The 26,222-nt window shown below is 44.5% G+C and overlaps 1 long non-coding RNA gene across 3 annotated transcripts in view; it reads right to left on the reverse strand.

Annotated features, from left to right (window-relative positions):
* Window positions 1-25,870, reverse strand: part of LOC102551339 (uncharacterized) — a 132,356-nt gene extending 106,486 nt beyond the window's left edge. The window contains exons 1-2 of one of the 3 annotated variants that reach the window (XR_010057693.1): window positions 25,724-25,870; window positions 25,423-25,586 (exon numbers count right to left, since the gene is read on the reverse strand). This is a non-coding gene — a long non-coding RNA (uncharacterized LOC102551339). The remainder of the gene's footprint in view (window positions 1-25,422; window positions 25,587-25,723) is intronic. The other 2 variants (XR_001841106.3, XR_001841108.3) reach the window with 2 other exon arrangements.
* Between the last annotated feature and the right edge of the window lie 352 nt (window positions 25,871-26,222).

The following is a 26,222-nucleotide window of genomic DNA, read 5'->3' on the forward strand; positions in this document are numbered from 1 at the left end:
GGGACGGAAAACTAAAACTGTATCTTTCCCAATGTTTCTCCCCTTTTTGTTTGACCTGGAAAGCTATGAGACCATGATAGGTCTGAGCAGGCCTGAGCTTGGGGACTGAAATCGTTCCAAGAGGAAACTGGGCCGAGTTGAACACTCCATTACTGCGAAAAGGCTCAAATTCTACTGTATCTTTAAGGGAAAATTAATCATCCAGTCATTGCCTGGAAGCTGAGCTGAGGAAGGAATTATAAAGAAGAAATCTCACTCCCTGTCACGGTCCCACCTCTGTGTTGAGTGGCCTCTGCCAAGTTGGTTACTCTGTGAGCCTTGGAACCCTCATGAACAGAAAGTGAGAAAACGCTGGTGAGCTCTGTGTTCCCTCTATGACACTTAACCCAGACACCCTCCTAACGTCTCCTACATCGGCGTCTTCATTAATTATGAGCTGTCCCTAGAAAACTAGACTGCATTTCTTCCTAAAATACAATATTGTCACCAAACTGTTAAAACGGATAGCCCAATATTATAATCACAGTGGGAAGGACACTTCCAGCCGAGGAGAGAAAGGAGGGAACATTTCACACACTGCTGGCCCAGGCAAGAAGCTTCCCATGCACACACCCTCTCCACCCAGGCCACCTTCCTCACTGTCACCCTACAAGTGAACCAAGACTGCACACCAACCTACTGAACCACTATAGAGACTGCGTTGGTCTGAAGGACAATGGGCTGCAAAGCCTCATGCTCTCATACTGCAGAGCGGAAGGCATGCTTGGTCCCTAGTTGGTGATTTTGTTTGGCAAATATTAGGATGTATGGGCTTGTTAGAGGACATGTGTCACCTGGGGAAGGGGGAGGGGCTTTGAAGCTTCAAAATCCCCATGCCATTCTAGATGGCCGACTCTAGTGTGCGCTCTCTCTCTCTCTCTCTCTCTCTCTCTCTCTCTCTCTCTCTCTCTCGTTCTCTCTGTCCCACTCTCCCTCTCTCTCCCTCTCCCTCTCCCTCCCCCTCTCCCTCTCCCTCTCCCTCTGTGTGTGTGTTCCCCCCTCTCTCCTCCTCCCTCCTTCCCTCCCCCTCCCACCCCTTCCCTCTTTCCTTCCCTCATAGTTGTCTCAACATGTAAGCTCTCAGCCACTACTCCAGCCATGCATGCCTGCCTGCCTGCCTCCTGCCTCCTGCCTGCCTGCCTGCCTGTCTCCTGCCTGCCTGCCTGCCTGCCTGCCTGCCTGCCTGCCTGCCTCCTGCCTGTCTCCTGCCTCCTGCCTGCGTGCCTGCCTGCCTGCCTTCCTCCTGCCTGCCTGCCTGCCTGCCTGCCGCCTGCCTGCCTGCCGCCGTGCTTCCCACCATGAGAGCCATTCTACTTCCATCTATAGAACTATAAACCTCAAATTAAATACTTTCTCTCATAAGTTGCTTGGTCACAGTGTTTTGTCACGACAGTAGAAAAAGAAGACGGAATGATGGGTTTTATCATTTAAAATCCAGCGTGGATGTATTTTTAAATGTGCTATTCTGCTTCCATGAAGAATTCTTTTAACACATTTTTAACACAAAATTGTATCGACTGGTTTTGTGTGTCAACTTGACACAAGCTGGAGTTATCACAGAGAAAGGAGCCTCCCTTGAGGAAATGCCTCCATGAGTACATAAGGCATTCTCTCAACTAGTGATCAAGAGTGGTTGGGCCCATTGTGGTTGGTGCCGTCCCTGGGTTGGTGGTCTTGGGTTCTATAAGAAAGCAGGCTGAGCAAGCCAGGGGAAGTGAGCCAGTAAGTAACATCCCTCCATGGCCTCTGCACCAGCTCCTGCTCCCTGACCTGCGTGAGTTCCTGTCCTGACTTTTTTTGATGATGAACAGCAGTGTGGAAGTGTACACTAAATAAACCCTTCCCTCCCCAACTGGCTTCTTGGTCATGTTTTATGCAGGAAAACAAACCCTGACTAAGACACAAATGAAAATCCTTTAATTCACTATTGTGACAAGTGGGTATGGCCAACCTTCTAACATTTTGACACAGCTTTGTGTGCCTAAAGATCATATTTAAGAATTATACAATTGGGGGCTGGGGATTTAGCTCAGTGGTAGAGCACTTACCTAGGAAGCGCAAGGCCCTGGGTTCGGTCCCCAGCTCCGAAAAAAAAGAATTATACAATTGAGAATGACTCCCCAAACAAAACAAGATCAATGTCTTAAATATGTTTATGATTTTGTATTGTGCCACATTCATAGCTGTTCATGGCCACATGTCACCCACAGATAAATGGATGGACATGACTGCTGAGAAGTTTTATTGAATTGGTATTTTGAGACTATTTCATTAAGTAGTCCAGACTGACCTCAAGTTGACAGCCTCCTGCCCTGGACTCCCAAGTACTGAGATAACAGTTACAGACTCTACCACATCCAACCACAATCCCATTCTTGATGAATAGGTATTTTTAAGTCAAACCCAGTATTTACAAGGAGCTCAGTTCACATTTGGCTCTAAGCCAAAGATTTATGATCAATGTAACAGACTCACAAAAATGAGTAATCTGATTATCACCATTTATGGATGGAGAAAATATTTCTGAGGGAATGACAGACTTTCCAAAAGTCATACAGCTGAAAAGAAGGAAAACTAAAAGGCAAACCTAAATGTATCTGATTCACCAGGCCTCTTCTTCACTGCTATCAAGTAAACATTTAAATGGAGGCAAAGGCCCACTGCGGGCACATCTAGAGTTCAGAGCCTCACTTTATCCTGTGGCGTTGTTTCTTCTGCACCTGAGTCCCTGCGCCCATTTTGCTACTGTCCCTGGTATCGTCCTGAAGAACAAGACTGCTACTCCCAGAGGCCAAGGCTGTGTGCCAAATTGGGACAGGGGTGAGGAAGAGCAGGATAGAGTGGTCAGAAGGAGGATGGGGACATCCCACGTGGGGACTGTTGGAAGGAAAAGGTTTAGATTGAAGAGACACATTCAGGAAAACACCTACTAGCCTGCTCCTTGATAAAAATCAGGTTGCTAGAAGCAACAGATAGCTGTACATTCAGTAACACAGACAGGTTTTTAAATATGAGAAGAAACAATGTGGTCTGAAGCAGACCATTTGCTTAAAGAAATCTATGGCAAAATAAGCCTGCTTTACAAGAACTCATGAGATGGAAAAGCACACCCCACACACACATTAAAATGCTTGCCTGTGAAAGAGGAAAGGAGGGACTGGGAGGGAAGAAGCACGTGTCTTATTTGTGCTTCAGTCCATGAATAAATAGAGGACCTCCTGTTTTAGACAAGTCCTGGAGAGTAACACCAGGACTGCCCAGAAAAACCTAAAGGCACAGGCAGAGCAAGCACACACCACACCACACACACACACACACACACACACACACACACACACCACATACCACATACCACATACCACATACCACACACCACACACAGGCCTCTCACATCACACACAAACACAACACACACACATACACACACACACACACACACACACACACACACACACACAAAGAGAGAGACAGAGACAGACCATATACCCATAGGCATCCCACCTCACACACCACACACACACACCCACACACACACACACACACACACACACTCACCCCACCTCTCACGTCACATACCACATACCTCTCACCTCATACACACACGCACACCTCACAGACACCTCACTTTACATACACACACTGACCTCACACACACTCACCTCATACATACACCCAAACACTTCTCACCTCACATACCTCACACACACACATACCTCTTATCACACACACACACACTCATACACACACACACCTCACACACCTTTCACCACACACACACACACACTCACACACATACAACTCTCACCATACATACCCACACAGACCTCAAACATACACACTCACCTCACACACCAGTTCTCCTACAGAGCAGCCTCCAAAGGACTCTTGGAGTCCATTTGTTTTCCCATGAAGTGTGTTTGCATTGTCACCAGCTTAGCATGTTCCAGGGCTGCCTCACCTGTCTCCAGAGATAAGGTATGCCATGTGTCTCCATGTGCCCTATTCTCATTCCCTGTCTAACCTCACCTCTTACCCCCTCAACCTGCCCTGCCCTCTGCATGGCCCATTCTACACACAGTAGCTCTTCACTGCCCCTTGAGCATACCAGGCCCACTGCTATCCAGGGGAGTTTATTTGGACTATGCCTCTTCCATCACATACTCTATGGGAGAACGGTCTGAGGACCCATCAAGCCAGCTGAAGTTTCAAGGGTCTATCCCTGGCATCCTCTTCCTTCCTCCCTTACCCCTTCTATTCTCTTCATCTTACTTACCTCAGTCCTATCTCTCTTCTGTTGAAAGCATGCTTCAAAAACCACAAGGATTCCTATTGTGCTTACTGCTGCCTCTCCAGCACCCAAACAATACAGGAACATAGTGTACATCAGCCTGGTTTACACAGAGTTCTAGGAGAGCCAAGGCAACACAGAGAAACCTTGTCTCAAATAAACAATAGCCAAGAAAATACTCAGCAAAAGTATCTGACGGGTTGGGAAATAGCTCAGTGGGTAAAGTGTTTGCTGTGCAGGCATGAGGACCTCAATCTGATCTCCATAAACACACAGAAAGCTGAGCATGGTGACACACGTATAATCTCTGTGTGGGGGACAGAGACAGAAGGATCCCTGAGCCAAGCTGGCCAGCCAGCCCAGGCTAATTGGTGATCCCCAGGTCCAGGTGAGAGACACTATCTTTAAAACAAACTGGACAGCTCTGGAAGAACAACATTCCAAGTTAATCCTGTGGCCTCCACACGTATTCATATGCACCTGCACACACATGAGCACAATACACAAACCACACACACACACACACACACACATACATACCACATATGCACACACAACTAATATTTGAATTCACGTTTGTTCTGTGTAAAACGCTTCCTACAGAGTTGTCGACAGATGAAAGAAAACAGCTGAGGAGATAGTGAGATCTACGTCTGTGAGATATTCAAGCAGAGGCTAGCGACCTGTTCAGTGGAGGTACTGAAGAGTAGAGTGCAACAAACTGCACGTAGCACTACCTGAGGACTCAGCTATACCACTCCTGTGCAAATACGCAAAGGATTCTCCAACCTATAACAAAGACACGTGCTTCACTATGCTCATAGCAGCCTTATTTATAATAGCCAGAAACTGGAAAGAACCTAGATGTCCCTCAACAGAGGAATGGATACAGAAAATGTGGTACATTTATACAATGGAGGTCTATTCAGCTATTAAAAACAATGACTTCATGAAATTCATAGGCAAATGGATGGAACTAGAAAATATACTGAGTGAGGTAGCCCAGTCACAAAAGAACACACATGGTATGCACTCACTGATAAGTGGATATTAGCCCAAAAGCTTGGAATACCCAAGATACAATTCAGAGACCACATGAAGCTCAAGAAGGAAGACCAAAGTGTGGATGCTTCAGTCCTTCTTAAAAGGGGGAACAAAAATACTCACAGGAGGAAATATGCAGACAAAGTGTGGAGCAGAGACTGAAGGAAAGGCCATCCAGAGACTACCCCACCTGGGGATCCATCCCATATACAGATGCCAAACCCAGTCACTATTGGAGATGCCAAGAAAAGAATACTGACAGGAACCTGATATAGCTGTCTCCTGACAGGCTCTGCCAGATCCTTATTAATACAGATGAGGATGCTTGCAACCAACCATTGACCTGAGAACAGAGTCCCCAATGGAGGAGTTAGAGAAAGGACTGAAGGAGCTGAAGTGGTTTGCAACCCCATAAGAACAGCAATATCAACCAACCAGATCCCCCAGACCTCCCAAGGGACTAAACCACCATCCCAAGAGTACACAGGGATGGACCTATGGCTCCAGCTCCATGTATGGCAGAGGATGGCCTTGTCAGACATCAATAGGAGGAGAGGTCCTGTCAAGGCTCAATGTCCCAGTATAGAGGAATGTCAGAATGGGAAGGTGGAAAGGAGTGGGTGGGTGGGTCAGGGAGCACACTGATAGAAGCAGAGGGAGATAGCAGATTTCTGGAGGAAAAACAGGGAAAGGGGATGACATTTGAAATGTAAATAAAAAAATCCAATAAAAAAATAAGTAACAATTTAAAAAATGGGGGAAAAAAACAGGGTAGTAGATCCAGTCTCACGGGCATGCTGGATGCAGGTCCAGTCTCACGGGCATGCTGGATGCAGGTCCAGTCTCACGGGCATGCTGGATGCAGGTCCAGTCTCACGGGCATGCTGGATGCAGGTCTGTTCTCACAAGTCGGATTAGGACCCTGTTACCTTGGGTTTGGAAGAAGCACTTTTGTTTGATTTTCATTTCCAGTGTAAGACCTTTAAAACCCCATGAGTCTATTTGGAAACATTATCTCCTGAATACAAAACCATTTTAAAAAGCAGCACATATATAATTGCAAATGAGAAATTTCAAGACAAGCTAGTGCTATCAAATAACTGTATCATCTGGAAAGAATTCATCACCTCATGTAATTTAAATTCTTGCCCTTTGCTCTTGTGTGTATGTGGGTTTTTTTTTTTTCATTAAAAAGTCTCCTTAAAATTAGTTCAATTTTTCCCTCCTGGGATAGATTGTAAAACAAAAGCATGGGCAGGTTGATTATAACGAGGAAGAGAATGAATGATGGCTGTGACTTCTGTAGCCTTTCCTGATTCATACGTGTGGAGAAGTTTGGACGCCTGTGTGAAAGGTCCAGTGTTCTGGGGCCAAGGCGCATTAGTGATGCCAGGGAAGAAAATGCTGACTGAGGGTTTGGGGACTTTTTGTTTTTGTGTCAGAACATTTGAGAGAACATTTTTGGAGCCAAGGTCCAGGAACAATGTTCACAGTCATTAAGAGTGGGCTGCAAGGAAGAACTGGTCTGAGAATGGGGCACAAAGGTCGTCTCCCCATCCTCACATGGTTTGGATATGGCTTCAGTACATCCCCAAGTTCTGAGTCTCAGTCTCCCCAACTCTTCCTCCCTCCTCTCTGAGATGTCCTGCATGGACTTAGGACTCTGTCAGTCCAAGGCAGAAGTTTGACTTTGTACCTCTAAAACCAAGAGCCTAACTAAGCCTCCTTCCTTTATAACTGGCCAAGTCTTGAGGATTGTGTTATAGGTAAGAGAAAACAGGCCCATACACAGCAAGTGCATAGCATAGCAACCCTGTGTACCTTAAAGGGTTCACGTATAAGAGATCATCAGGTAAAGGCTTCGTGGAGAACTGGAGACAGAAACCACTCAAGTGCCACTGGCTGTTGCCGTCGTTAATCAAAAACGACGCCCCTCCTCTCCAGCCAAGTTGTTCCTTTCTTAGACTTTCTGATACACTTCAATAACCGGGAAGTTACACACTCAGATCCCCCGGGGGCTTGCTTCTCCTGTTGGTACATTGGGTCCTCCTGGTTTAATCAGTCCTTTTAAAGAATCACCAGCCATTCTTCTGGCTGACATTTTAATCAGGTTTTCCCAAGAATCCCAAAGGAGAGTGGAAATGGTATTGCAATAAAAAAAATAAAAAATATAAAAAAATTAAAAAAAAAAACACTCTTCTTTATGTGTCAATAAATTGTAAGTCCACAGCTGCCTCAGATAAAGAACAAAAGATGAGTGGTGGAGCATTTTTTTCTGACTGTGAAGATTGACAAAGTGGTAGGGCCAGATCTTTGCAGTATTGATGGGTGTGGAGTGGGTGAGGACAGGGACAAGTATAGCCCAGAGGAGTGGTACCCTTATGCTTACTCTTAAACAATAACTCTGAAAGCATACATAGAACTGGTTAGGACAGGAGAAGAGAATGGCCTCTCCTCGTCACTCACAGAGATAGGGAAAGGACACACCCCGAGGGCCTTAAATCAAAACTTCTGTTCAAATCATTAATTTAGAGCTTTATGCTTTAATAGCCCATAAGATTCTGAAGTTCACCACGCTTCCCCTCCAAAACCTTTCCCTGGCTTCTAGAAGTACCTCAGGTCTTGCCTGTAGTATTTCCACTTTTCCTAAAGATCTCTAGAAGGTAGTCTGTTCAGAGGGCATGAGTCAGCCTAGGGGAGCCAGCATAGCATGAGTCAGACACCCTGATTTCACATCTGTGCTGTGTCCGTTTCTCTTAAAAAAAAATAGCATCATTTGTACCTTCCAGTCAGGCTGTGTGGGGTGAAGTAGAAAAAATGGGTGTGAAGAGTTCAGCCCACGGCACTGTTCACAGAGCACTGTGAACACACACTGGTGGTAGGAGACCGAAGGAGAAATGAGAGGAAACAGTAAGGAGGAAGGGAGAGTGGTCAAGACATCCTGACTGTTCTTGCCAGCATGCAGCCTCCTCCTGTGCCCTCACACTGTTCCCCTGGATTGGAGCTGGAAACCATATAGTAATGATTACCACATGAATTAAGTTGCTGGGGCCTCTGTAATAGTGTGTAAACAGTGTGTAGCCCCACAGTCATGGAAACAGGAAGTCCATGGTCAAGGTGGCAGAAGGGCTGGTTCCTTCTGAAGGCTGAGAGGAAACATCGAATCTGTGCCTCGCTGCTAGCTTCTGGGGGTCCGACGCCCTGCTTTTGGGTCTCCTCGCATGAAACTGCTCACATGACCTCTGATTCCATCTGCACATGACATTCTCACTCTTTAAAGTGATCAAAATTAAGGACAACAGCCACGGTGGTTTCAAGTTGCCCTAAATGGCCTCATCCTACCTAATTACAACTGCAGTGACTCAATTTCCAAAGAGGATGTGAAGTGGAAATTTCTGGTTTCTTTGGAGACTCAGTTGTGTCATGTGATTTTTTTCCCGGAAGCTGTCTTATGAGAGGATGTTTTGCTGAAGCAGGCCCTTAAAAGGACGCACGATGTTCGGAAAGAATATAAGTAGAACCCAACAGTGAACGACGCCCCTGCATTGGTTCACCTTGTAACGCTTTGCTGGTCTTCACTGATCTTCGCTTGTCATGATTTCATGGAGAGAAACGTGCCAAAGAACTTCTCTTGGTGTTCTGGTTGCGTCTTGCCTCTTCCACGGACTCATGGCAATTTGGTGGAGCCTCTTGGTTTCTTCTGGATTGAGCCCTGCTCCTGATTACTGTTTGGTGTTTGCTGACTGAACTGGAATGCCACTACTGATTTGTGTTTGTTGTTTTAGACTGGATTACTGATATCCTGACAACAGTGATTGGAATCACCCCCCCCCCCAAAGAACTACTTCTAAACAGGTCTACAATCCTCTTGCTCTATTAACTATCTTTCTTCCCTACCTTTGGTCAGTTGACTAGAAGAGGTTGAGGAGTTTAAGTACCCTTATTAAAGTAAGTTTTGAAAAAAATCTAAACCAACAAGGATCACATTTTGAAGTCTTCAAAGTATGAATTATAGGGAGGAGAGACATAGTTCAATCCATACCCCACTTTTTCGGCTCTGTGATCCTGGGCAAGCCACTTAGCTTCTAGGAGCCTCAGTTCTCCAGGGGAATATAGGATAAGAGCAGAGATTTGGGGCATTCGATGTGTCTCTTTGGGTCTTGACAATGTGGTTCTGGAGGTCTGAACTTCATTCAGTCTCCATCTAATTCACTCTACCTGTGCTAGCCCTGGTGGAAAATTCCAGAGAAGCAGTGAAGGGAAAGAGATGTTGAGCCAGTGCCTGATAGGACATGGTGCATAAACATCCCAGTTTGCCACAATTTCTGGGACAAAATAATTCTGAGGCACATGGTCTGCTCTAATCCCGAGAGTCTTCTAGAACCACAGAGCTCTAGGTGCCACATATGATCAGCCACCCTATCTCTTTCACACACACACACACACACACACACACACACACACACACACACACACACCCTCCCTGGGATTTCTTCATCACCACAGCTACTTGTCCTAAAATGCTAGGCTCTGTATGTGCTTGAGGACCCAGGGGAATGCCTGGCATGCATTCTTCTGAGAAATAAACAACACAAAGAACCTAGAACATGGTGCTGCTGGCTCTAGGGTTTTTTGGTGTTTCATTTTGTTTTTAATTCTTTTTTGTTTTTTGTGGAATCCATATATGCATATAATGTATTTTAATCAAATCTACTCCCCCAATCCCTCCCTTCTAATTCCTCCCCTATTCTTCACCACCTCTTCTCCCTTCCAAGTGCATGCGCTTTGTTTTTAAACCCACTGAGTCTACTTAATGCTGCCTGGATGGACATGGATGGACATGGATATACGACCATCTAACCGAGCATGTGTAGCCTCTCCAGAAATATATCCCTGAAGAAAACTGATTCTCACTGGGCCAATAGCCATCAATTGCTAATAGTTCCTCAGCTATGGTAGGAGCTTCAAGACCCCTTCTCCTTTTCTTGCTTCATTTTTGGCTGATTTGATTTTGCATAATCATGAGCATGTAGTCACAGCCACTCTGAGTTCATGTGTGCAGTGGCCTTGTCATGCTCAGCGAATACTGCTTTGCTGCAGATGTTCATACTTCTGGCTCTTATAATCTTCTGTCCCTCTTCCTCTTCCTCTTCCTCTTCCTCCTCTTCTTCTTCAAAGATGATTGAGCGTTGAAGGACTGGGAGTGACCCAGGTGTCCTGCTTAGAGTTAAGCATACCACAGTCTCATATTCTATGCACATTAACTAATCATTAGTCTACTCGAGGGACAGTTTATTTCTATGTCCATTTATAAAACTATTAGGCTCTTTCTCAGCTTATGACTTCGGTATTCATGGTGTTGAGGTCCATTTAATAGTACTGATCAAGGGTTCCATTTTGTGGAACACATCTTGTTAGCACTCCTCCTAGGTTCCACCCAGAAGTTACCTGGCAACAGCCAGATAGGCCTGGCTTATTAGAAAAGGGGCACTCACTCTCTTACTCTTTCTGACCCTTCTCTCCTTGACCCCGTTCTCCCTCTCTCCCCATCTCCATTCCCCATCTCTTTTTAAATGTTCCTGAGTGGCCTCTCCTCCCTCTCCCCCTCCCCCTCCCCCTCCCTCTCTATCTCTCTGTCTCTGTGTGTCTCTCTGTGTCTGTGTGTGTATCTGTCTGTCTGTGTCTGTGTCTGCCTATTTTTCTCTACCTCTGCTCCCTTCTCAACTCCCCTTCCCATGCCCTAAATAAACTCTATTCCATACTATGCCCGTCATTTGGCTGGTACCTCAGGGGAAAGGGATGTCTCAGCATGAGCCTACTGAATTACCCCTCTGACCTCACCATACCACGCTCTATAAAACATATTCCTGGCTCCCTTGGTTTTCCTATAAAAAAAATACACCTTAAATCCAGTTTTTAAGTAAGTGGTTAGATACTCTAAGAACATTTGTGCCACTGTTGTACCAGCAGACACAGCAGACACAGCCTCTTGAGCCTGTCTTGTCAGCCTCAGATGTTATTGTAGCTCCAAGGATTCATGGTTGGGTAAATCTTGACTTATTTTTCTCCCCTGAAAACATGTATATGTTTTCTTTCTAGTATTATGAAAGCTCTCTGGTATGGCTGAAGCTACTAGGTCAATACCACCTTGATTTCTCCATATCCACTGACTCATGTATCTTCAGCAATAGAATCTTACCATGAAGTTCTAGAAGTTAACCAAGAGAAATGGCAATAGCCTATAATGTTCAGGGACTCAGTTGGACCTCATTGACCAACAACTAGAAAAGAAGCATTAGTTTTTGTAATCTGGTAGCCTATGGTATCTAAGAAAGGAGTTGTCATCCTGTTATAGTGTAACTCTATTTGAACTCCCTTTATATGTGTGTATATTTTAACATCATTAACATTGGGTTTTAGTGAACACTTTCTACGGGGAAATATCAGTTATGAGTAGACAGGGCACTGAAAGGGGCTACTGTACTACTTAAGGAACTGTTTACTAGTCAGTCTTAGGAAGTGAGTAAAGAAGCATCCAGAGCTTGGGAATTTTGCATCTGTCCTCTTACTACAGGAACTGAGGAACCAGTGTGAGTCACCAGCACCTAGTTTTCCCTGCAAGCTCCTGACTCTGCCAGTCCACTGCAGGACCGGGCATTGGAGAGGAAGCTGAGCCTGGATTGAGAGTCACACTTCCTGAGCTTTCAGTATGCTTGTTCGACTCCAGTAAATATGACCTAGAGTTCATTGCTCCCTCTGGAAGAGCTTCGGGTTCCACTTCTAGAAAATGGGCATCATGATAGCTGTACTTTGAGAACTACTGCATAAGAGAAAGCATGTGTATGCAAAACTAAGGGCTTGGTGCCAGTTACTAACGATTCTCCTTTTCCTCTTCCTCTTCTTCTTTTGTGTCTGATGGAGATGGGTGGGGTATCCCTGTGACATCTCTCTCTTCCTCAGAGCCTTGATTGTCATTCCTTGTCCCCTCCCACATGTCTAGGGTGCAGTAGCCACCCAGTAAGTGCTTCAAATAGCGAACACATCAATGACTAATGCAGGGGAAAATCACCATCTCCTTGTCATATCTGGCTATTTGCAGGAAGGATTTGAGGAGGTTCAGAAATTAAATAAATCAGACTTTATAGGTTCTGACAACCACCATGGTGAGTAAAACACACAAGCAAAGATTTCCAAAAGCCCCCAGACTAGGAGCTCTCGTTAATGAATGCTAAGTCTTCCTGCCTGAGCAAAAGACCCCAGGCTAATAACATTTTGTGATTGCTTAAAAGCAGTTATAGCCACAAACCCGAGGTACTCCAGGAGTCCACTGGGAGACTTAATGACATTACACCTGAGCTCTTGATGTCGGGGGAGCTCCAGAGTCTGTTCACAGACTGGAAGCAAGATGGAAAAGGCCTCACTCAGCAAATAGCATGCCATTAACTTAGTGTGTGTGAATGGTGCCCAGGGAGGCAATGCCTGAGTCAATAAGAAATCAGAGTGGATAAACAGGCCAGAGCCGGGGAGGGGTGTGCAAAACATTCAGTGGCCAAGGAAATATAGACAGCTGGAATTCCTGAGTTGCTCTAGAGGAGTGTTAAAGGCTGGAATGGTTGTTTAACGGTGATGTAACAGGGTAACCACTGAGTAAAGACACTGGCTGTGTTGTATGGGTATGGGGATCCCGGCACTGTCCTCAGTACTTTCTCAGTTTTGATTAATCCCTACTAGAATCCTGAAAAGCTGGATGCATGAGCTCCCTCATTTTATATTTAAGAGAACTGAGACACAGAGAAATGATCGAATTCTTCTCAGGGTGTTACCTGATCAAAGACTTAGCTTTCCCTGTTCCCATTTCTCCATTTAATAGATGAGAAAGCTGAACAATTGGAGAGGTTAGTATTTGGCCAAGGTCACACATCAACAAAGTACATACTCAAATTTATGGCCAACCAGGTGTCTCAAGAACTAGTGTAAACGTGTTGGCTGCTGCACGAAAAAATATTTGGATTTACCTCAAAGAACATCTAACATCGAATGTGTTGTGTATTATTAATCAAAGCAGACTTTTATATAGGGTTTTCAATGAGCCAAGAAAAAATGAGTGTGTGTGTGTGTGTGTGTGTGTGTGTGTGTGTGTGTGTGTGTGTGTGTGTTGCTAGGAATCAAACATGCGGTCTCAAATATGCTAGGCAAATGCTTTATTACTAAGCTTCATTCTAGCTGCTTCCAGCACGCTAAATATTTAATTTATCCTGGCCACAGCCCTCTAAGACAGACAGTATATTGTGCTCATTTTGTCAATAAAAAGTAAAGGAGAGTTGAAGGGCCTGGCCAAGAGTTATGCAGTAAGTAAATTGTATAGCCAGAGTGTGTGACTATAGCATCTGAGCCTCAAGCCTTGGTGGTAACTACAGCTAAGAACCCATGGGTATGTATAGAACACTATGGTGATCAGTAAGAATAAGTACACAGTAGCAAGGGTGGATTTCCTCAAAGATTCTGTCACAGGCAATATTGGTGTCACAATCATATTTCAATGCTAGCTTCTCTAAAAACTGACTCTAGCTAGGAATGTGGCTCAGTTGGTAGAATGCCCACCTAACATTTATGAAGCCCTGAGTTCAGTCCCTAGTACCACATAAGCCAGGTATGATCAGAAGCTCTTACAATCTCAACACTCAAGACATAGAGGCAGGATTATAAGTTCAAGGTTACCCTGGGCTGCATAGTAAATTTAAAGCCAGGAGAGGATGCATAAAATCCTCTTTAATAATTAATTAATTAAATTATGTGTAATCAAGAAGGAATTTGTCTTGTGCATAAGAGAGAAGAAGCAGAAATGAAGACACAAGCTGAACTTCAGGCTATACAAGATACAAGTGTGAGGTGGGATGTGTTACAACAGCACACCTATCGTTTCTGCCTCTTCCAACTTTAAACAAGCATGACTGTGCTAAATCCTGCATGGCTGTGGAAAGGACAGTGTGACACAGTTTCCTGCCCCATCACAGAGCCACCAGAACATGAGTCTCCATAAGTGCTGATGGTTGTTGTTGGGCATTAGGCTTGTTTGTATAATAATGCACATACTTTCATGTTCCTCCTTTGGGGAATGCTCTCCCAGTTAAGGTTGATGACTCCATGATAATTAGAAACATCATGAGTCTAGGAGGAGAGAATATGTTCCTCAGCAAAATGGTAAATGCTGTGACCTTCAGGATAGCCCTTAAAACTGTGGGAAAGAACTCTGAAAATATGAGTTCAGTATATAATTTCTCAACTATGTGATACATAAGAATGCAATATGAATTGTAAGAAGGGCTTCATGGACCTAAAAGAACATGGACAGCTGCACTAATGAGCCAGCTTTTCAGAAAGATATTAAGGAAGAAGACAAAGAGATTTAGGGAGTGATGATCCCAGGGTGGAATCCCACCCAGTTAAGTTTATTGTTTGTGCTTACAAAGGCAGGCAGATTCCTGAGTTCAAGGTTATCCTGGGACATAGCAAGTTTAGGTTCAAGAGTGGTGGGCATGGTAATCTTAGGACGGGATCCCACCCAGCTAAACATATTGTTTGTATTTACAAGAGCAGGCAGATCTCTGAGTTCATTTGCTATATTAAAAATATGTACTTGCTATCTCTCTCTAAGAATCAAAGGGCTAAGGTCATAAAATGCTAATTCATGGGATAATCAAAAGGGAACCTGGGGTAATAATTGAATTGAAATGTAAGACTGGGCTTTGGTCTGCAAGTGCTGAGCTATCTACACAGCTATCCTGAGTGCCAGTTTGCGAAGAACACAGAGTTGTCAGCTTGAACCTATAATTGACTTTGAGTCATTCTTTCACCACTCCCAACACCCCTTCCTCAGGAACCCCTTTTGAAGTGGAGGTTTATCCTTGGCATGACTGTGCTGTCACATGATCAGAAGAACTTCTGAGTCTACTTCAGTCTTCAGAGAACAGCCCGTTGTTTTGTGTTTTTCTGTACACTGGAGTTTCTTCTATTATGAGGCGATATTCTCACAAGGGATGGTGAAGCTGAGTGAACACTGGCCTTTTGAAAACAGATCTCTAGAAAACATCGCATGCTTATCTGTAGTCACTGAGCTGTTGGGCAGCCCTGTACAAGTCTCTCCCTGCCAAAGCACCTCAGTGGCAAGAATCAGACAAGATGGCTGCAAAAAAATTCACCAGCTCTTTGTTGACATTCTAAGTTCCAGGAAGGCTGAGTGGCCCACAGGTTGATAATGTGTTCCAGCACGGAGTCTTTCCCAAAAGGAAAGGTCTTTCACCCAACTGAGGAGGAAAAGCCACACTTCTGAGACCATCTTCTCCAATGGTTCAAGACCAAAAGTGTCCCAAACGTGTTGGACCCCATCCCTCAAGTGTTACTTTTGTACCACAGCCTCCGGTATAATAGAGAAGAACTCAATGCAGTCACTCAGCCATCCCCAAGGGCTTAGGGTTTTGCCAAGAACCTGAGATGACAATTAAACTCACACTACGACTACCAAAATGCTACAGATCTGAGAAAGACGCCCACTTTAAACAAGTGACAGCAATGTTCCCCTCTGTGTTAGGCTAACAGATAGACTCTGACTGGTGGTGGGAATGTCACACCTTATCCCCTCATCCCCTGATGGCTCCTCCAGGTCCATGGCACTGGCTGCCGTGCTAATCATCTTAGCTGCCTTTGTTCTGTTTTGGTTTCATTTCATATTGTTTTGTTTTAGGGGCAGTACTGGGGATGGAACCTAAATTTCTGTGCACCTAAGTAAAGTGCTCTAGACATGGTTTTTGGGGAATGGGATTTTTTTTTTGCTTTTGTTTTTGTTTTTTCAGTTTTCTGTTTTTTCTGGCACTCTCTTCTAACTCTCTATAGACACCCGTCTAAAGCATATGGGTTGGATAGCCATATGCCTTATTAACTCTTTCACCCTAATGTACCAGCCTCCCACATCTCAGTCTCAATGGACTCCTGTCATGCTGATGGAAAGGACAAGATGTAGAGAAAACCATAGCCTATCACATGTCACTGGTAGATAATCCACTGTACGTCAGCTACTGTCCACAGTCACCACACCAGTGACCTCACATCAGCCTCTGCTCTCAGATGTAAGCTGGCCACTAGTTACCCTGAGTTACAGATATAGAAATTAAGGTTCAGTGGGTCTAATGGTTCAAGCATAGTCCTGTCACCTCAAAGAGTCAAGCCAGATTGAGATCTTGATACCACACTCTGCCATATCCCTCAGATCGTCTTCCGCTGGCTTCTAAAGTATTTTAATTGTAAATTGGCTTGAATGAGGATAAAGCCCATAGTGGGTAAATGAGGTTGCATTGGCCAGAAAAAGCCCGAAGAAAAACATTCAAGAGCTTTCATTTGTCTACAGTGAGCATTTTCTTTGAGTTACACCTCCTGTCTCAGTGCCCTCAATAAAACGAGAGTGCTGATACTTACCCCAGTAGTAGTAGCTAGTTATAGAAGAGGTTTCTAAGAGATCCAAAATCTACTTGCAGAAGAACCCTTAGTACAAGTGTCCTGAACGACGAAAATTGCTTTTCTGAGTGAAACTAGACTCAAGTGGTTTGTTCTGCGCAGTTATGGTCGTCCAGTTAAGAGAAGTGTTTGCGTAAATTTTTTTTCCCTAAGTTTCAAAAACAACCCGGGGAGATAATAAAATACCATCCTCTTTATTGAAGTCTGAGATTCCCTGAAGCTGAAGACGGCAGATTGTAGTGTTTGCCTGTCCTAAATGAACATGTTGGAAGATAAAGAGTCCCCTTGGCTCTGACCTTCAAGGAACAAACCATGCCTAGGAGCAAGGAAAAACAGCCAGTCTAATACATCCTCCCTCTGCTAAATTTCACATTCTGAAAAAAAAAAAAATCCTCTCTGCTCCCTAACTGCATTAGTAGAGAATCAATCAATATGAAAACGCCAGGTTCGTCCTAAGGGACCTCGGTTGTTAAACAAAACCTCAAAGCAGCTTAGTTCCCAAGCTTAAATGTTTGACCCCGAAGTCTCTGTATGGTGCCCTCTCTCGAATCTACTCATGCATCTTGATGTTCAAAGTAAAAGCTTGTTCTAATAAACCAAGGGCATTGCTGTTAGCGTGATGTCAGACAAGCCTTCGTATCCTCTTCCAACTGGAAGGTATTCACTTCGGAAACCTTTGTTTCGGGAACGAAACTTTCAGGAGGGCTCCTTTGGTTTGCAGCACCTTCTGATATAAAAGCACCAACAGCTCCCTACAACATTGACTCTTGTGTCTTTCCTCCTAGCGACACTGTTTATGCTCTGGGCTTATTAGAGAGTCTCTTATGCTTGCTTCAGAGCTCACTGGAACCAGCCACTGTACAGGAATCGCAATGAACAGAGAGCCTCATTTACCTACACCCTGCCACCATAGGATGTCCCAAGACAACATGTAAATGGGAAAAGGTTGCTTTTCCTGCCTCCACTCTCCTAGAAAACAAACTCAAGGGTGCAAATCACAGTGGTCAGAAGAGTTGGATTAAGACTTCATTCAGAAAGTATTCATACGTGAATTAAGAGAATATGTGCTAATACACGTTAGCAGAGTGGAGGCTCTGAACATTTTCAAACACCAAGTCTAAATGTTGGCCTGAAGTGTGGTCTCTTTATGTTCTCTAAAAGAAATCGAATGACAACCCAGTTGAACATCTTTCGCTTCACATTTAATTTTACCAGAATGATAATATAGAATTATTTTCAACTAAGCATGGCGGATCATACCTTTAATCCCAGCACCTGGGAGGCAGAGGCATGTGAACCTCTGTGAATTTGAAGCTAATCTGTTCTACATAGCAAGTTCCAGGCCAGTCAAAACTACTACATAGGGAGACCTAACCTCAAAAAGGAAAAAAAAAATAAAGTACATTACCTATCTTGCTCTCACGTGAGCAATCTGAGCAGACACATGACTCCCACCTCCATCACCAGACAGAGGCGTCAGCCTGAGAACTGGGGTGATTGGCCAACTTACCCACTTATATATCTGACACTTTGTGGAATTCCGTAGCTCTCGGGCTCAAATACCCAAATCTCCCCTGGGCTTCTTCATCAGTCCTTTGCGGTCCCACTACATCAGTTCACGTGACCACTCACAGTACCTCAGAAAGGAGACAGAGGCAAATCGCCTTTTATGGACCAAGTCAAGTCAAGTCACACAGCACATCTGCCCTTCTCTCCCTCTTGAAGGGAATGTATAAGGCCAGCCTATTTACAATGGGAAAATTAAGCTTTACTGTCCTGCACATGGTGTACATAAACTCATACAGGCGAATACACACACAAATGAAATTAAAAAAATGCTTTGCAGAAACGTGTAACTACAAGGACCCAGGTAATGAAATCTTAGATAACAAGAGTTCCCAGAATATCTTTGAGCAAATCAAAATCTCTCCGAGTCAAGTCTTCTAGCTATAAAAATGCAGCCTCTCCAAGGCTCTAACTCTTGCTCACTTTAGAATTTACAGCTTCAGAGCGGGATTATAGATGAATATAGGTGAATAGAGAAACAGAAGCCGCAATGACCAACTTAACAGTTAACAGCAATAAACCCTGGTGGCGTTCCAAGTAACTACTAGGGATCATGTGCTGTATATCAGACACTGCATGAAGCATGGAGCGCGTCTCATCTGGTGTAATCTTCGGAGCCCCCCCTTGTCATGTGTGCTATTATTTCTATTCTTCAAATGCCAGAGATGATTTACAGAATTTCCCCTAAGGATGTGATAGGAAGAGACCAAACTCAAGGCTAAAACCACAGCCTTAAGGACCACAGCCTCTGTGCTCTGTGATACCGAATGGCTACGACAAGCCTGATCTCTTAACTCATGGTATTGAGAAGAAGGAACCCACAGAAAAAGTCTTTCTTGAGCCTTCCCAAGAGCCTCTCATTATAAGAACTACAAAGGGACCGACTTAGGAACCAGCTCCACATCCCTTTTTCTGCAGATGTGGCCACAGGCCCTGTCTCTTCCTCCCTCTGACCTAGCTTCCTGGATAACTCTGATTTAAATGTCGTTCTAACCAATTAACAAAACACATTTTTTTCTTTAACTGATAAAGTTTTATTGACTTCCATGTTATCCTAAGATTACAGAAAAATGAAAATCAGATCCCCTTCACATAGAGTAGTGTGTTTAGAAGCGAGCTAGAAATTGAAAACATCAGAAAAAACCTTTGTCCCTAAAGCCGTTGTCTAAAGGCTCAAAATAGTTTATAGACATTATCTGACATACTGTCACAACAAAGCTGGCATTATCTCTCCTGTTTTGCTCATGGAGAAACTGAAATAATAAAACTCTGGTGAGACTGTGACACTGTGAAGAGCTCTGTTAACTCTGCCACAGGAGCTGCCCGGGGAGGTCAGGTGAGGGAGATCGGCCATGGCCTAGACCTGTTTTCAAACCGACTTCCTCAAGTATGTTTTAATGCCTTGAAGATGAAAGAACGGCTCGGTGTGCCTGACCCTCCTCAACTGGAGGAGGTCAGTCATGTATAGATTTTTCTCTGCTTTCTAGATATGGAGTTTGTGAAAGCATTCTTTTTGACAAAGACACCAACTTCTAAAAACTTAAAAAATCGAAAATGTCAGGCCTGGAGATTTTTAAGACATGCTGCCTTTACTTTCAATATTCATATAAATACTCTAATACGAAAGCATAAGTGGCGGGCCCTGGGTTTCCTGATGATTAACACGTGACAGACATTACCTTGATAACTGGTCATTTTGCTGGGGAAGAAACTGAGAGTCAGATTATTAGGTAACGTGCCTGGGACCAGAAAGCTAGAAAGTGATAGAACCAGATAAACCCAAGTTACCTAAACGCAACCTAAACTACAAGTTCACTAACCTTACCTAAACTACAACACATGGTAGTGGAGGCTTTCCTACAGAAATTAATAACCTCAGTCTTGAAACCACTGTGAGGGAGAGACAAGAGTTAGCACCCTTGCTAAGTTATGCCTTTTCAATGGCTACTCAACAGACAATAGCAATGAGTTACATAAGAAGGAATGTAGCCGCCCTTGGTCCTTAAAAAGAAGACTAAATTCTTAGAATTCCCAAGGAGGAGACTCGGGAAGTCCTCAAAGAATTACACAAAAGAGGTGACTCATCGTGTCCCCTAAATAGCTTAGCTAATGAAAGGAGTAAGGGTGGGAGTCAGTTGTACAAGAAAGACCCTTTGATTAAAAAGATCCGATTTAGCGTCTCTGGCTGAGAATTTAATTACTCATGTGTGAATAATGGAGCCCAGTAACACTCTGGACACAGAAACTACTTTGAGCTACTCTGTGCTGATTGCTACACAGTCACATGTCCGGGGAGGGATGGATCCTGACCCCATAGAGACAGGACACCACCAGAAGATTTTGTTTCAATGATGGCTAACCTCAACTCTGCATCCTTTCTTTTAGCTGATTCTGATTTATCTCCTTTTCGGTATCATAAAACTGTATTCCCAAGTATAGCATTTTATTGAGTTCTGTGGGCCATTTTAGTGAATTATTGAACTTGGGATAATAGGAGAGGCTTCCAAATTGAGCACAGACGAGCACACAGCCCGAGAGGCCCCACGCTTGTAGCTGATGTCTAAAGTGAGGACAGAGTCACGAAGGACTGTGCCCTTAGCCTGTGAAGTGTGGACAAGACTAGACACTTAGTATTCGAAGTCATCGCCTAACGCTGTGCAGAAAACCCCATATGCATCTCTATGTGGCTAAGAGACATTTACAGGATTCAAAGGTGGATATCATGTGACTTTCCCAGACAGGACCTGTCTTAGTTCGAGCTACAATAAGAGAACACTCTAGAATAAGCAGGGGACGTAACAGCAGTGTGTTGTTCATAGTACTGATTACTGAGGCCCAAGACCAAGGTTGAGACTCTGTGTCTAGAAAGCACCCTTTCCCCTTACAGAAGATTTTCTATGTGTCTAAATGTTGTGGAAAGGGGCAGGGAGGAGGGAAGGTCCTCCGTCCTAGAAGCACTGATCCTATTGCTACATGTTTCATCCTCACTTCCTGATCACTGCCAACAGCTGCACCTCAGGATCATCACACTGGTCATTAGACTGCAGCATAAGCGTTTGGAATAGTCTGTATCAGGACTATTACTTTCACATCTGTATTCCCTTGTACCCATTAGCCATCAGGCCCAGGACTCATTTAGAGTAATGGTGAACTTCCGCAACTTCAGTAAGACTCTTAGCATGCCGGAGACACAGCTCATGGCCACTTTCCTTTTCATTCCTGCAGCCTGTAAGCATAGATCTCTCATGGTCCCCGCTTCCGGTTTCCTGCCTTGACTTCCCTCCATGAGTAGCTGTAATAAGGATGCATAAACCAAATGAACCCTCCCCTCAAGTTACAGTTGCTCCTGGTCTTCACGGAGGCGACAGAAAAGGAAACTAAGACAGCGATGTTCTCACCCAATGAGTGATTTTACAGCTTAAATCCTAAGGTGAATCCTTGTGTGAAAGCAAATCCGAACTCCAAAAACTGAGTGGACTGGCTCACGCCTGTAATCCTAGCACTCGGGTGGTGGAGACAGGAGAATCCCACATTTAAAGTCGTCTTTGGCTACATCTTTGAGGAACCACAAGCTAAATTAACACCTCCTTCCTAGAGTTGCTTCTAATTGTGGGATTCTGTTATAACAACAGAAAAGTAACTAATACAGTATTGCTAATATAAATAATGTGTCCATATGTTACTTATATTTTATTTTACTTTTTATGCCCAGATTTAGTGCACAGATTTAGTGTATGTGTATGTGTGGGCGCTTGTGTGCATAGTGTGGGTGTGTAGTGCATATGATGTAGATGTGTGGGCATTCCTGGGCATGGTGTGGGTGTATGTGTGTGCATGTTAGAAGATGACCTTGGATATTGGTATTTACCTTCTAATTTGAGATAGGGTCTTTTTATAGTTCATGGATTCAGAGGCCAGCCTAGCAGGTCTGCAAGCTTCTAAGGCTTCTCCTATGTCTACCTCCCACCTCACCATAGGAGTCTGGGGTTACAGGCATATACTACCGTGTCAGTCTTTCCCTGGGTCCTGAGAGTTCAAATTCAAGTCCCCACTCCTACACGGTAAGTGCTTTACCCAGAGCCATGGCTCCGGCTCCCACATGCAGATTTCCCTGTGTAGACATTTCTTTTGAATGAGGTCTCTGTGTTCAATCACTTATTCAGGAATGGCATGAGAAAAAGACACACGTATGTGACAAAGAGCCCTCATGCCTTCAGGAGTTGGAGGAGTTGGGGGAGAGTTTCTTGATTTAGGTAAAATTGTGAAACCACAAAAACTGTATTTCCTTAAGCTTGGGCCTGCCAGGCTGTTTTTCGTGATCCAGTCAGAGTGTAGAGCAGCAAATAGCTCACGAATGTTTAATACATGATCAAGTGCATCTCACACTTCCACCCAAACACCTAATGAATTATTCCAGGAAGCTCTGAGAGACAAGCATCAATCAACATTTGAACCACCTCACCCTTCCTCAAGGTGAAAAAGTAAAACAGCTGCGTTGTCCGGGTGGCAATGGCTGGGTTTTATTTGGAGTTGCATTCCACTCTGACCATCAGAGAAGCGATGCCACGGTTTTACCGCTGCTCTTATTAAATATTATTACTGTGGTGCAAGCTTGACGGTCGAGAGAGGAGAAAAAGGAGGCAGCTTCATTGCCCAGAGGAGATCCAGTAATCAGATGGGCTGTAGCCTGAAGAGGACATCAATCTTCCGAATGTAATTCTGACCACACACTTTAGTGGGAACTCTACAGTCTCTGTAGAAGACGCTAACAATATTAAGGCAATCGCAAGGTTAAAAAACACATAGCTGAGAGGGAACCAAAAGTATGGATGGAGAAGAGTGTTAAGAATACTAATTGGGACTTAAAAAAAAATAAGAAATAAGGATGCTTTGGAGTAGCCAGCATTATTTGCTATTGATGGTTGGTATGGTTTCGTTTGGTTTTGTTTGGTTTGATTTGGTTTGGTTTGGTTTGATTTCATTTGATTTTTTATGGCAATCTAGTATCCAACCTGATTTTAGGAATCCATGCCTCTTTGAGCATAACCTCACTCTTCCCACAGATCCCCACAGAAAAGCCACCAATTCTCACTTCTCTTCTTCCTCAGGTCCTGGTGGGTTGCATGGGCACCTGATCGGAGTCAGTTGACAGCGCTGTCACTCAGCTGAATTTCCAGCAAGGGAAACAAAGACAGAAGGCGATACAGTGTGGTTAACAGCAGCAGTTTGACCACATCAGTGGCAGGGCCAGTTTCCTATGCTGCCTGATTAACTCTGTTCAAGTCCATTTTGCAGACATGGTCTCTTGGCCCCTACCTTGCTCTCCGTATATCCCATTTTTCTCATAGAATCAGGGTTTTTTCTCCCTAGGACCTGCAATCCAAACCAACATGGCTGCCCTCTGCCTTCACGAGATTGCTACCAGTGTGAGGCCATCCCGAGTGAATGAAAAACTATTTCCCCCAAAGAGCAGCCAAATTCGAAGTTCATATTTTGTGTCTGATAAAAATATGACAACAAAATACAGAAAGAGAATGTTCCTCCTCTTTGTTAATTGCTGCCACTAGATAGTCCAAGTATTTCCTCTCATTCACCCATTTCTCCAGGTGGGTGCATGCCCAGAGAGCCACTGGGAAAGTGGAATGATTGATGGCAAAGCACTTTCAATAGTCCCAGGCTACAAATGAGCACCGGAGATGCTTTAAACCCTGAAGGGCCCCAGTGAGGATCCAACAGGGGATGCAAAGGTCAGACTCTAGAACAGCAGGCTGCCAGCCAAGTCAGGAAGCAGAAGTGAGTGAGGAAGCTTCCACTGTCTGAGCTCTAGGAACGAGGAAGGAAGCAGTCCCAGCCACTCCCCAGGCCAAGGAATAAGGAAGCCAAGGGGTACTGAAAAGTGCAGGGAGGGACAGATAAAACAAGAGAGCCTTGGTCAGAGCACCTGGCAGCCTCCATTCCATTGAGGAATCCGGGAAGATGGCCCCCCACGCAGAGTAGTAATACAGAGAATGGAATGACTGACCAGTCAAAAGAAATAAGCAGACTGCTACCCAGACATGCAGCCTCAGAACCAGCAATGCTTGCAGAAACTACTGGGTGTCTGCCTTCTGATGATCAAAGTGCTATGAAAGCACCCCCCATCCACACTGAGCGTCTCTGTACGTACCGGTGTCTGGAGACTGACGTGGTTCTCTTCCTTTGCTCCTTTATTGCCCCCCCCCCATGTTACATTTATCTTTGCTAAACTAAGCAAAGGAATCTCTGGGAGAAGTGCTGGGCTCAACTTGACCTTGGTATAAAGAAGTCTAAGGTATCTTCCTGAAAAGGAGATAAGGAAAATCCTGATCACCAGCAATTGCCCGCTTTCTAAGTCAAACACACACATACATACACACACCTCACTCACACATACATACCTCACTCAGATGTGCACATACACACACCACATGTACACATACACACACACACATATATATATATATACATTATATACATACACATGAGCAAATACCCACACATGTACACATGCATACACATCACACACACATACCACATACACCCACATACCACTTGTATACACACCCCTGCAAACCTGGAGTCAGAGCAATTCTCACTGAAAACAAACTGGAAACACAAAGGTTGCTCAGAGAAATCCTTGCACTTTCCACAACCCCTAGGAACCAAACGAAAATTCGAAATACCCACAGCCTTTCAAGGGTCCATCTTTGAGGTGGTCCATCCTTAAGAACCACAAAATAGGCTCGGATCTGCAAAAATAGAGGCTATTACATGAAGTCCTCAGACTCTGTATTCTACAACATCCTGATTAGAAACAGAGACCCTCAAATCAGACCGACTTGATTATACCAGGTAGGTCCAGTGATTCTAGCAAATCACAAGCCTGGTGTTATCATGTAGGGGTGACAATTCCCAGTGGTGGAGCTGTTCTGAACAACTAGAGTATGGAAAATACCCACAAGTAAGAAAATAGCTGTTCCATGAGCAGAAGAGACAGCAGATGCTGCTGAGGAACTCGGTAGTGCCCACACCCTGAGCTCTCAGCCCCAGAGGCATCAGAGTACCGGACTCTTCTTCAGGACCAACAACATCACTCTTGAAGATGTGGCCATCTCAAGTCAGCCTGCAAGGAGGAAATCCCCAGTGAGAAGAGCGGGGAGATCACCACAGGCAGTGCCTGAGTTAGCTTCCCAGAGAGCCACAACAAGCTGCACCAAGACAACATCTCCCCACATTTTTGAACTATCCCATTGTCCTGACCTACTCACGATTGTAGTTGATTGTGACTACAGAATTGGTGTGCTGAAGATCCCTGAAGAGAATGAGCTTGAAAGACCCACCCCATGAGTCTTAACTCAGAGCTGCAACAGGCTTGACCGAGCCCAGGCACGCCCAGATACCTAGGGCCGAGTCACCGTTAAAACTAACAGACCATAAAAGGAAAGGAATACAGAACAGACTAGGAGTACCGGATCTGGCAGGAAGGGATAAGCCCCCAGCCCCTGACATTCAGGACGTCCCAGCCCGCACGTACTCTTTTACCATGTTACAACCTCATTCGAATATGATGCAAACCTGCCAATGTGTGTAGCTATACCTTATTACCTCATCATGTGAAATAACCAATCATATGTGAACATGTCTATATGCCTCGTTTAAATCCACCAATCCCCATAACTATGCATCTGCTTCTGTACGCCCGCTTCTGCTTCCCCAAACCCTATAAAAGCCCCATGCTGGAGCTGCTGGGCGCACAAGT

This window comes from Rattus norvegicus, chromosome 14 (assembly GCF_036323735.1).
Source record: "Rattus norvegicus strain BN/NHsdMcwi chromosome 14, GRCr8, whole genome shotgun sequence".
Classification (NCBI taxonomy): domain Eukaryota; kingdom Metazoa; phylum Chordata; class Mammalia; order Rodentia; family Muridae; genus Rattus; species Rattus norvegicus.